This window comes from Prionailurus bengalensis, chromosome C1 (genome assembly GCF_016509475.1).
Source record: "Prionailurus bengalensis isolate Pbe53 chromosome C1, Fcat_Pben_1.1_paternal_pri, whole genome shotgun sequence".
Lineage (NCBI taxonomy): Eukaryota > Metazoa > Chordata > Mammalia > Carnivora > Felidae > Prionailurus > Prionailurus bengalensis.
The window spans coordinates 215,041,102-215,053,149 of record NC_057345.1 but is presented as its reverse complement, the minus strand read 5'-3'; the positions used below and the strand labels follow the sequence as shown (position 1 = coordinate 215,053,149).

Below are 12,048 nucleotides of genomic sequence, written 5' to 3'. Positions count from 1 at the left end.
AAGTTTGAGGAGTAATCGGATATTTAATCATCTCAAACTATTCACAGATAGTTATTAAATACAAAGAGGAAAAGTGTATCTTTACAGTGGAGATATCTAGCAGACCAACTTAACCAACCGATCAAAGTCAACACCAGCAACGGGACAAATCAACATCATATGCCTCCTGATAAGATACATTAAGAAAAACATGTCACTTATGAAATACCAGTAAAACCCAAATTGAGGGGTTTACTACAAAATAACTGGCGTATAGGTTTCAAAAATATTATTCATGAAAGGACTCTTCCAGATTAAAGGAGACTAAAGACACATGATACTCCATGCAACTTGTGATCAGGATTTTTGTTTCATATAAAGGACAGAATTAGGAAACTTGAAGATACTTGAATAAGATCTATAGATTGGTTAATGGCATTATATCAATGTTAATTTCCTTATTTTGATCGCTGCACAATAGTCATAAGAGAATTGCCTTTGAATGTCTGCAACTCACTCTCAGCTCAAAACAAACAGGCAAGTGGGGAGGGATGTTCAAGTAAATGTGGTAAAATGGTAATGCTGAAGAATCTGGTGAAGAGGACAGAGTAATTCTTTGTGCCACTCTTGCATCTTGACTATAGATCTGAAATTACATGTTTTCAAAAGAGTCCTAGTCTTTAATTATAATGTCATATCTGTTTATTAAGTTACACTTTCTTTATCATGCTAAAGAACATTCACAACAATTGATAATATAACTAAAAAACGCCCCCTAACATCCTTTACAAATGATGTCCTAAATAAAAGAAACTCAAATAATCAGTTAAAGGATATGTGGGCTACAAGATCATTCCATCCTGTTTCATATGGGCCAAAACAGATTTATTAGCTGCAAGCTCAAATAAAGTGATCTCAAATGAGAGTTATGTCAGTAAAAACACTGCCTCTCAACAGGTCAGCAGTGACTTTACTCACTTATATTTTACAAAATATTTTGAGGATTTAAAAAGATTAAATGTCCTGAAAGGGACAACAACCCAGCACTTTTTGCAAACACAGCTGTTGGTTAAAGCTCTTGAGAAAAGAAAAGTTCTGGAATGAGAATCAGTTTGAGGAAGAGATAATGGTTATAAAATATTAAGAAAATTTTGGAATCTCTTCCTATTATTCTAATAGCTGACTTATTGCTGAAAATGTGCTTCATTACTGCATGTAGCACTATATGCTCCTCAGCTCTGGGCACAGAGCAAGGTCCCTACTTTCATGGTATTTACAATCTAGGGGCTGAAGAAGACAAACAGGTAAACACAACTAAACAAGGCACAATCTAGGGGGCAGAGAAGACAAGGAAACAAACAACTTACCATGGAGGTAAAAAAGAGTGATGAGATCGTGACAAACAGGATGAGGAAAGAGGACACCACTTTCGCTTTGGTGATTAGGAAAGGCTTCTATTGAGGAGATAATACTGGAGCTAAGATCTAAATGATGAGAAGTCCACACGTGAAGGTCTCAGAGTAGAGCCTTCTTGGCAGAGAGTATGACAAGTGCAAAGACAACAAAGAAGAAACAATCTCAACATATTCAAAGAAGTGATTTTAAAAGGCATCCTCGGGGCGCCTGGGTGGCGCAGTCGGTTGAGCGTCCGACTTCGGCCAGGTCACGATCTCACGGTCCGGGAGTTCGAGCCCCGTGTCGGGCTCTGGGCTGATGGCTCGGAGCCTGGAGCCTGTTTCCAATTCTGTGTCTCCCTCTCTCTCTGCCCCGCCCCCGTTCATGCTCTGTCTCTCTCTGTCCCAAAAATAAATAAACGTTGAAAAAAAAATTAAAAAAAAAAAAAGGCATCCTCATTAGGGGCACCTGGGTGGCAAGGTCGGTTAAGCGACCAGCTCCTGGTTTCGACTCAGGTCATGATCTCACCTTCGAGGGTTGATAGCACTGAGCCTCCTTGGGATTCTCTCTCTCCCTCTCTCTCTGCACCACACCCCCCCCCCTCCTCACATGCCCTCTTTCTCTCTCAAAATAAATAAACATTTTTTTAAATAAATAAAATAAAAGGCCTCGTTAACACTCTCAGTATAGGAGATAATACCAAAGAATTGTCAGTTTTGTATTAGGTATGATAATGGTATTATGACTGTATATAGAAAAGTTCATTGTTACATAACATATATATGTACATATATGTATTATACAAAAAATGATATCAGGGATTTCTTTAAAATATTTCGGCAAAAAAAAAAAAAGAAAAAGAAAAAAGGGATGAAGAAGGCAAATGTGCAATAATTACTGATTTGGGGAAATGGGGGTTGATAAACGACTCTAGTTTTTGTATGTTTGAAATTTTTCGCAATTTTTAGAAACTTCACATTAAAAGTGGCAATACCTCCTATCTTCTTTCTCTGACTTTACTGTACCAGCTCAGCTCTCACCTTCTCAGTTCCGTGTTCTGACTACCTCCTTTAAGGACATATAAATGAAAGCTTTAAGGATACTCTTCAACACTAGATACACACCATGGTGTAAGTTTCCGTGACCAAGCTAATCTACCTAAAGCAGGGATAGAACCCAGAGAGAAGTTACATAAGAGAATATAAAATAAACAGCCACATACGGTTAAACAGCAAGTCATTCTTTCTGAGGAAAACAAACAAACAGACAAACAAAAAGGGAATTGCCTAGACCATGGACCATCCTCCCAAAGATTAAAAAACACAATAGGCTTCTTCCCCCCTCCAATCCCTGGAGACTGCTCTGGCAAAGATTTCCTGATTGTGAAATCCTACTCTCAACGTTCAATCTTGATCTTATTTGACCTTGCACTTGACAGAGTTGAACATTCCCCCTCTTCTTGAGACTACTTCCTTAGCAGACACGACAGGCAGGCTAAATATGCCTGTACCCCTTCCTTTTAAGGAAGGCAAGCATCTTCTGCCTCAGGTGACCAATTCTGAAGGAACCAGGAATGGGTCCCTAACCCAACAATCTGGTAATACAGCAGAGTCATTTTTCTGAAAACCCTTCTGATAGCAAATTACTACAACTGCTAAACAAAATCTTGCCAACTTCTTGAGAGCACAGTTGAGCTCTCAAGAAAGAAACGAAAATCCCCAGGAGCTAAAATTCAAGCGAGAGCTAGAAACCAGAATACATAGAAGCTGAGGGTCTCCCAGAGACCCTGGGGCACATCCTGGTGTCAGTGCCAAGAGGCTTGTAGTTGAAAGCTGCAGGAGGGCCAGGAGATAAAGCTCTGACCCTATGAAATGTAGACATATAGAAGTTAGCCTCCTGACAAATAATCAAGACTCTTAAAGGGCCATCAATTCAGTGAAAAGTTAGGCTAGAAAAAAATGCACCTACAGTGAAGAAAAACAACAAATGTGTGTGTGTTGACCTGGGCTCCAACTGGGAACACAGGTGAGTTTCCCCTCGAGATGCATAACGGGGGCTTGCAGGGGTAGCGACGCCCAAGCACAAACCCTGACTTAAAGTAAGCCTAGGCTGGTAGTATCCCAAGGTGCTAGCTGAACCAAAACATTCTCTCAGGACCATACACTTCAGAATATTCCCATACTCAAAAGCCTGAGAAGTGCTTACAAAACATATGAGGAAGACAGCTGGAGGAAGGGAGCCACCGTGTTTGAGAGTCAAAAAGAAAAAACAACGCAAAATGTGGTACAAAATAGTTTCAGGTCATAAAAATGACAAATACATAACATTTTAAAACTCTAATGTGTATAAAGAAAAGAAAAAAGAAAAACAAAGAGCTTACGAAAAGACAAATGTTAAAAGAATTAAAAAGAACTTTCAGAAATGCAAAGTAACTAATGTTGGCAGAAAACTTTATAGGTAAATGCACTAGCCTTTCTCCGTGATTACAGCAGATGGCTAAAAGCAAAAGTATGATATTGTCTGATATGGTTCTCAGTGTATGTAAAGGAAATATAAAGACAACTAGTTATAAAGTAGGGAAGATAAAGGGGTCTAAATGGTGGTAAAGTTCCTACATTTCACCTAAAGTGGTAAGATATCGATACTAAGACTATGACCCAAATTTATCTTTACTTTTTTACATTTTTTTAGTGTTTATTTTTGAGAGAGAGAGACAGAGGGCAAATGGGGGAGGGGCAGAGACAGACAGATAGAAACAGAATCCGAGCAGGCTCCAGGCTCTGAGCTGTCAGGACAGAGCCCTACACGGGGCTCAAACTGACGAACCGTAAGATCATGACCTGAGCCGAAGTCCGACGCTTAACCGACTGAGCCACCCAGGCATCCCCCAAATGTATTTTTAAATTCAACACAATTCCTATTAGGCCCCAAGGTTTCTTGTAGATGCAGACAAGCTTATCTTAACATTTATATGGAAATGCAAAAGAACTAGCATAACTAAAATAATTGGAGGAAGCCTACTACCCAATTTTAAGCTATCCACCAAAAGAGATCAAGACGGTGCGGTGTTTTCAAAGAGATCCATAACAGATCCATCTTAAACAAAAATCAATTTCAAATCGAGCTAACATAAACCTATAAAACTTTTAGAAGAGAACATAAGAAAAAAACTTTATGACCTAAGATTAGGTAAAGAGGTGCACCTGGCTGTTTCAATCAGTAGAGCACATGACTCTCAGTCTCAGAGTCATGAGGTCAAGCCCCACATTGCATAAAGCTTATTTAAAAAATAAAAATTCAAAAAAATATTTTAAAAAAGATTAGAGAAAGAGTTCTCAGACATGATACCAAAAGCATAATCCATCAAGGAAAAAAAAATCCATCTAGGACCTGGTCATTGACACAGCTGAATGATGAAGTAAGAAATTTTTACTCAACATGCTGAACATTAGAACAGAAAACCAAAAAGAGTCATTAGAGTCTCTGGAATCTCAGTTCATTTTATCCTTAAGAAGTAAAGTGGACAGGTAGAAGGGACTTATATAAATAATTATTTCATTTAAATGAAAGACATTGGCCGGACACCATTTACCTACCACCTATCATTTTAGGATCATTGTAAAAATCTCCAGGGAATTAAATTTGAAGCGTTTCAGACCCTCAGGGATAATTCTGGGGCTCCTGGCATCAATCAAGAGTTACCAACAAAGAAAAAAGACCATCTCATTGTTCTAGAACAAGGTTGATATTCCATCATCTTGAACTCCAGTTCCCAGCTGCTTCTTTAACTCATGAAGTATTAACTCTTAGTGAAATTTAGGTTTACAGTTTTAGTCAAAGTTTAAAAACCATTATACCTGAAAGCATAATTAAGAGACTTAGATTATGAAATATTTGGAGTGCCTGGCTCAGTCGGTGGAACATGTGACTCTTGGTCTCAGGGTTGTGGGCTTGAGACCCACACTGGGTGTAGAGATTACTTAAAAATAAAATCTTTAAAAAAATATTTTTTATTCATTTCTGCAATCCCAAAGCCTAGCAGAGTGCCTGCTGAATAACTGCTCAATAAAGTTTGTGAAAAATTCACCACTTCTCAAAGAAAAATGAAATGCTGAATTTAGGAGACTGAAATAGTGAAACTCACTGAAAGTCTGTCACCAAAAGCCATCTGCCACAATCCATCAGACCAAATTGCTCTCACTCTCCACTCTCAAACATGTGACAGTCCCTCTGTCATTGGTCTACTACTGGTCCACACTGCCTCTCTCCTAAACTGACACCTAAAAGCCCCTCATGCTTCCTATCCTGAATCCCACAGCCAGGTAACCCTTCCTAATGTATAGGTACGATCATGTCATCACCCTACTTAAATTCTCATGCCATCATCTCAGAAGATTCTTCAGCATCTGTTAACATTACTTGCTATTTTTGTGTCACCTCACACATCCTCTCGTGACTTCTCATGTTGAATGAAACATCCACTTGTTCATTCAGTCAGTCACTTAACAAAAGTGTTTTGAGCTCCTACACCAGACCAGGTACTATGCTTGGCCCTAAGGAATACAATGGAAAAGAAAAAGAGACTGAATTCTTCCTTTCATAAGCTTAGTTTAGTGTAGAAGAAAGATGTTAATCTGACAATTACACAAACTGATATGTAATTTCAAACTGAAATGTATACCCTGGAGTGGGAGGACATAGAACACACTCAAGGAACGTGGCTATACCTTAGAGAAAAGGGGAAAGTGAGGTAAGGTCAAGCTGGAATGAAAGCAGGGGCCACACCATGCTAGAACTTTCAGGATATATGAAGAACTTTGGGTTTGTATCTTATAAAAGGGGGGAGGTACTGAAGTGTGTCAATCGGGAAGGTGACATGATCAGAATACATTCTGATAAGATCCCTCTAGCTTCAGGGTAGAAAATGGATTGGAGATGAGGGGACAAGAATGAATGGGGCTCCCAGTGTGGTGGCTATTTGATCAGACCATGTAAAAAAAAAAAATGATGGTACTGAGATCAAGAAATTTTAATCAAGAAACATTTAGGAGGCCAAAACAACAAAAGGTGATGGATTGGACATAGAGGGTGACAGAAAGAGGACGATCAAGGATAACTTCATGTTCACTGGCTTATACAGGTGAATGGGTGATGGTGACATTCACTGGGACAAGCTTACTGGACTGGGGTAGACAAGTACAGATCATCAGCCCAATATTGGACAAGCTGAGTATGAAGTGACTGCAACGCCAACAGATGACATCAAACAGGCAGCTGGATATCTAAGTCAGGAGCTCTGACAACCTCTGGGCTGAAGGCAAATCTGGGAGTCACCAGAGAACAAATATAATTGAAGTTGTGAACACAAACAGCATCCGCCAAGGTAAAGAGCAGGGAGAAAAAAGAGAAGGAGCCTAGGATGAGATATGAGGAGCCTCAAAGTTCAATAGGCAGGGAGAAGACAATCTCAAGATAGAGAAGAAATGGCCTCCTCTAAAGGAGGTGTAAGAGAAAACTCAGGAGGGTGTGATGTCAAGAATCAAGATTTCAAAAGGTAGTGGGCAATAAATTCGTACACTGCTAGAAGTGAATTAAGAATTGAATGTTCATCAGCAATGGCAGCACGGATGTCATGGGAGCTGGGCGAGAGCGGTTTTAATAAGTATGGAAATAAAAACCAAACAGAAATAAGCTGAGGTATTATTAGGCAGGGAGGATATAGAACTAATGAACTCAGGAGATTCTTCTGTGGAATCTGGCTGTGAAGAGGGAGAGGTGAAATTTAAAAAAAATAGAGTTTCCATTTGTTGTTGCTATCATTTTCAATAAAGGAGAAACTTGAGTGTGTTAGAATACTGATAGGAAAGAAGAGTTGAGAAGGTGGGGCCAAATATAAATGATAGCTTCTGGGAGGGGAGAATGGGGAGGATGGGTGGGTACATTTTGACTAATACTGCCCCAAATATTTCTTGTACTCCTCAAGCTTACACAATTCACTCATCCTCCACTCTAACCTCACTCTTAAAATTTTACCCATTAAAGTACAGCTCAAATTCCCTATCTTCCTTCTGTGAACCTCACCTAAATTCTCTAGCTCTTGGGATCCTTTCTCTGTAATCCCATAGGGTGCTATGTTTTCCACATTTATTTCACCACAAAATCCTGTACAGCAGGTTCCACAAAATACACACCTGGAAATGAACATTCTACTTCCTGTCTAGCTCATGTCCTACCCCTCAATACAGCCTTTCTTAACCATACTAGAACAAAGTAATACCTCCCTTATAAAGTCCTGAACAATTACATCATTCAGAGTGTTAAGTATTTAAGATCCTAGAATGTAAGCTTCAAAACTGTGGGGACTTGTCTGTCTGGTTCACCACTAGATCCCCAGTGCCTAGTAGGGCTGGCACACAGCAGGCACCCAGGAAATGTTTACTGAATGAATTAATTTAAAAAGATGCCCTGTTACTCTTCAACAGCGGTAAATTATTTAAGAGCAGGAACTATGTCTTATGGCTATTTTTACACAGTGCCCTACAAAGTAGAATGAATGTTCTTGATAACACAATGATAATTTATTATGGCCTAATGTCACAAGGGGGAACCGAAAAGACAGAGTGGCAATATACCTTGACACTAATGAAAAAGAGTGAAAAGCCTATGTAATGTTTCTCAACTCTAATTTAAAAAATAATAACAGTTGTCTTCAAAGCACTACAACATTTCCCCACATTCCAGCATTTTAGAAAACCCTTAAAGATAATTGAACTATCTTTCCCCTGCTTATGAAGTGCTTTTATAAATTCATGTAACATTAGAATTTTGGTGCCTATTATAAGATTTATATGAATTCTGGAGTTTAATAATTTTCACATCTTGATAATATACAGGAATACATTAGTAAAGGCAGGAAATACATCAAGAAAATTGCTAGAATGGATCTAAGTATCATCTCCCTGCCTAATAAAGACAGAATCATCTTATTGCCATCAAAGTACCAGAGTTCTAGTCATAAATAACACAACAACAAATACAAGATATGCAATGAGGCAGCATACATACCCCAAATCAAAAGAGATCAACCCAGGGTCTTCTCAAATATAAGCTTTGCTACCAAATAAGACCCCAAAATATTATGAGATGGTAACTGCTTCATTTTTTCAGCAAACAGCTTCATTTGTTGTGTGTACTTTGTACAGGATTATATTATAAATTCAATCTCATGTTTCTCTCCCATATTTTGTTACTATGATTAAAGTCCCATACAGAATTACCAAATTGGAACAAATAAGATTACACGTTAAAGACTTTCAGACCAACTGTCACTTTCAACCCCCTGATATCTATTCTCTCTTTGGAGATAAATGTGCAAACTTTGGAGACAAATTTTAGACAAAGTAGCAAAAGGCTCAGATCAAACAAAAATACCTTTAGAAACAAGAAGAAATATCTTTTCATCCAGTGAGGAAGGAACAGACTGAGAAACTTATGGAATCTAAAAGAATAGGGATCAAATAAAAACTTCCTTTTTTTAACAGGAATCAGAACCTAAAGAAGTGGAGGAAGGTACCCACTCATATCAGAAGTCATGCTCTGCATCAAATAGCAAAAGAAAGTGTCTCAAAAAAAAAAAAAAACAAACAGGTTTGTTTGTTTCTTTTTTTCATAACATGTGAGCAGTCACATTGGAATATCTCGGCCGTGATCAGTAATTTGGGCAAACACAGAATAAAATAATATTCTCTCTCTTGAAGTAACTCAGGGCAGTACTTCAGCAGCACTGAAAAAGCCACCCTAGAAGGTATCAGAAGTAGTGACGTGTACTGCATTAATTACTAGCCCGTGCCATCAAATACAGTCTTTTCTTCATTACTTTTTGGGGGAGTTTATCTTTTCATTTTGGAAATTTAAATACACATACAAAGTAGAATCAATGAATGCATGCTCATCACTCAACTTCAACAATTAGCAATAAATAGTCAATATTATTTCATCTACTCCTACACACATAAGCACGTGCACTTCATATGCCCATATATACATGTATATACTAAATTATACTGAAGCACATGGAAAGACTTTTAAATTCCCTTTTAAGAACCTTAAATTATAGGTCATAGATAGCAAAATATTCTATTCAGCAAACAATTCAGTAATAACTACTGTTATCACTTAAGGCCTTTGCTTACATAAAGCATAAATTTTATGGAACAAGGTTATCATACAGGTGTAATCCAAATTTCATGCTGTGATACAGAACAGCTACTTAATAATAAAGCTGAGAATATGACGCATCCACCAGCTTTATGCACGATTTAAATGGTAATCAAAGCCATTATCTACCCGCAAACACTAATCTCAAAAGTAAAAGGACAAGGGGAAAAGAGTTGCAAAGCTTACCCACACGGCCAATTTTACCACGGCAATTTAGAAAAATATGTAACTTTCAAAATCTACAGTTAAATGAACAGAATGACTAACATATAAAAGAACTGAAAGTAGTTTTCCCTAGGTTCATATTATGTCAAATAAAATGTCAGTTTTCACGAAAACTTTTCTTTTTCATTTTACACAAGAGATTAATATCAACCTGGCTTCTGTGCTAATTCCTTATTTTTAAAAAATCTGTCAGTTATCGCATTACTTTCTTCCTGGGAAATGCCTACTCTCAGGGCTGCAGCCACAAACATCTGGAATTTTCTACCTACAGACCCTTTTAGTCTTAAGCAAGGTAAGGCCTCGCTACAGACCATGCTCCTGCCAACGGCACAAGGTCCTTGCCGTGCACTGCAGACACTTCCAGAGGAAGACATGCAAAATCCCAGGCAATTGTAGCGTCCCCGCAAAATCACAATGAAGAATTCGAGCATTATTCAAGGCATCTGGAGGAATGCAGGACACCGAATTCCAAATGGCAAAAAGACAAAGACTAAATCCAGACCACAGATGGAAAGACAGGGAAACTTCGATGACCCCTAAGCCAACTCGCCAATTTTGAACCTGGTCTGTCAGCTCGGCACTCTGTGCCGGGGGACCTGAAAGAGGCCTCCGAGGACAAACTGATGTTAGCCCTCCTTTCTGTAGGGAAATTATGCTTCATATTCACACGATTCAACACGAGTGAGTTTGAAAGATGGTGACTCTAGGATTTGCGGCTTTTCAAAATTCCACACTTCCCAGATAAAAACCTCCACCACCCACACGGACATCACCATGGATTTAAGAGTTATGAACTTCAGGTAAGAAAAATAGGACAATCCAAGAAAACAAGTGCCCAAAAGAGTTCCAAAGAACACTGAAATGCAACTAAGACCTGCAGCATTTCTTTTCCCTGCTGCTTCGAAAACAGAACTCCCAAACCAGCAGCACTGGAGACCCTACTTCTCAGGGAGACAAAACAAACCTGAGGTCTACAGGCCCCAGGGAGATAAGCTGGTCTTCTACTTCCATTCCAGAGCTCCGGTTTCCCGGCGGTGATGCAAACCTTCTGAGCAGAGGACCAGAGTATGGGACACTGGCTCCAGGCAAAGTTCAAAACCTTAGGATCATTTTAAAACTTCAGATTGCCAGGGCGCCTGGGTGGCGCAGTCGGTTAAGCATCCGACTTCAGCCAGGTCACGATCTTGCGCTCCGTGAGTTCGAGCACCGCGTCAGGCTCCGGGCTGATGGCTCGGAGTCTGGAGCCTGTTTCCAATTCTGTGTCTCCCTCTCTCTCTGCCCCTCCCCCGTTCATGCTCTGTCTCTCTCTGTCCCAAAATAAATAAAAAACGTTGAAAAAAAAATTTAAAAAAAGAAAAAAAAACCTTCAGATTGCCAATGTTCAGTTTTTCATTTATGGGGAAGCTACATCACTAAGATTCTGCTACCTCTAGATGCACATAAAATATAAAACTTATATTCATATGGAGGCTTTGTGCAAATTTCACTAATCCAGATGTGAGGAAATCCAAAGTTACGATTCCCACAGCAACTGTAATCTTGGCAAACACGTATGCATGCACTGTATTCTGTATTACTTCAGATGGTGGGGGCCCTAAAAGAAACTTAGAAGAAAGCATATTTTAATCACCACATCTAATTAATTACAAAGAAAAATTCTCAGAGATTAGAAAAATGCCTTTCTTCAGGAATAGTGGAGCTATTTCTTTGAGACAACTAACAAACCCTAGACCAAGCACTAAAGAATGTACTGGAAGAAACAATCCTTACCCGGCCTAAACACCATGGGCCAGGCAACTTAACAGGGTTTTCTCTAAACTCTCATTTCTAATTTAAGACAATCAGCTAATGGTGTTTAAAACTTCATTTCAGGGGCATCTGGATGGTTCAGCGTCCAACTTCAGCTCAGGTCATAATCCCAGGGTCATGGGATCGAGCCTTTTGCTGGGCTTCACACTGAGCTTGGAGTCTGCTTAAGATTCTCTCTCTCTCCCTCTGCCCCTCTCCCCTGCTCACATACTCTCTCTCTCTCTAATAAAAAACTTAAAAAAAAAAACTTCATTTCAAATATTTAACACTCCCCAAACGTACCTTCTGTGCCAATCGGATGCAGAATAAGCTCACTTTTAGCTCCACTTGAGGCAACAGAAGAAACATTTTAAGTCACCACAAAATGGATTAGCTACTATAAGTCAAGTAATATTTGCTTATGTCCACTAATATAGAAAACAG

General features: G+C 39.0%; 1 protein-coding gene across 3 annotated transcripts in view; it reads right to left on the bottom strand.

Moving 5' to 3' along the window:
- The window catches only part of DIS3L2 (DIS3 like 3'-5' exoribonuclease 2), a 348,656-nt gene that overhangs the window by 307,883 nt on the left and 28,725 nt on the right, over nt 1-12,048 (bottom strand). Inside the window, exon 1 of one of the 3 annotated variants that reach the window (XM_043578168.1) lies at nt 1,347-1,527. The exons of the other annotated variants lie outside the window; for them this stretch is intronic. The gene's annotated coding sequence lies outside the window, so the exon portion shown is untranslated. Of the gene's footprint in view, nt 1-1,346; nt 1,528-12,048 lie in introns of those variants that run through there. 3 annotated transcript variants of the gene reach the window in all.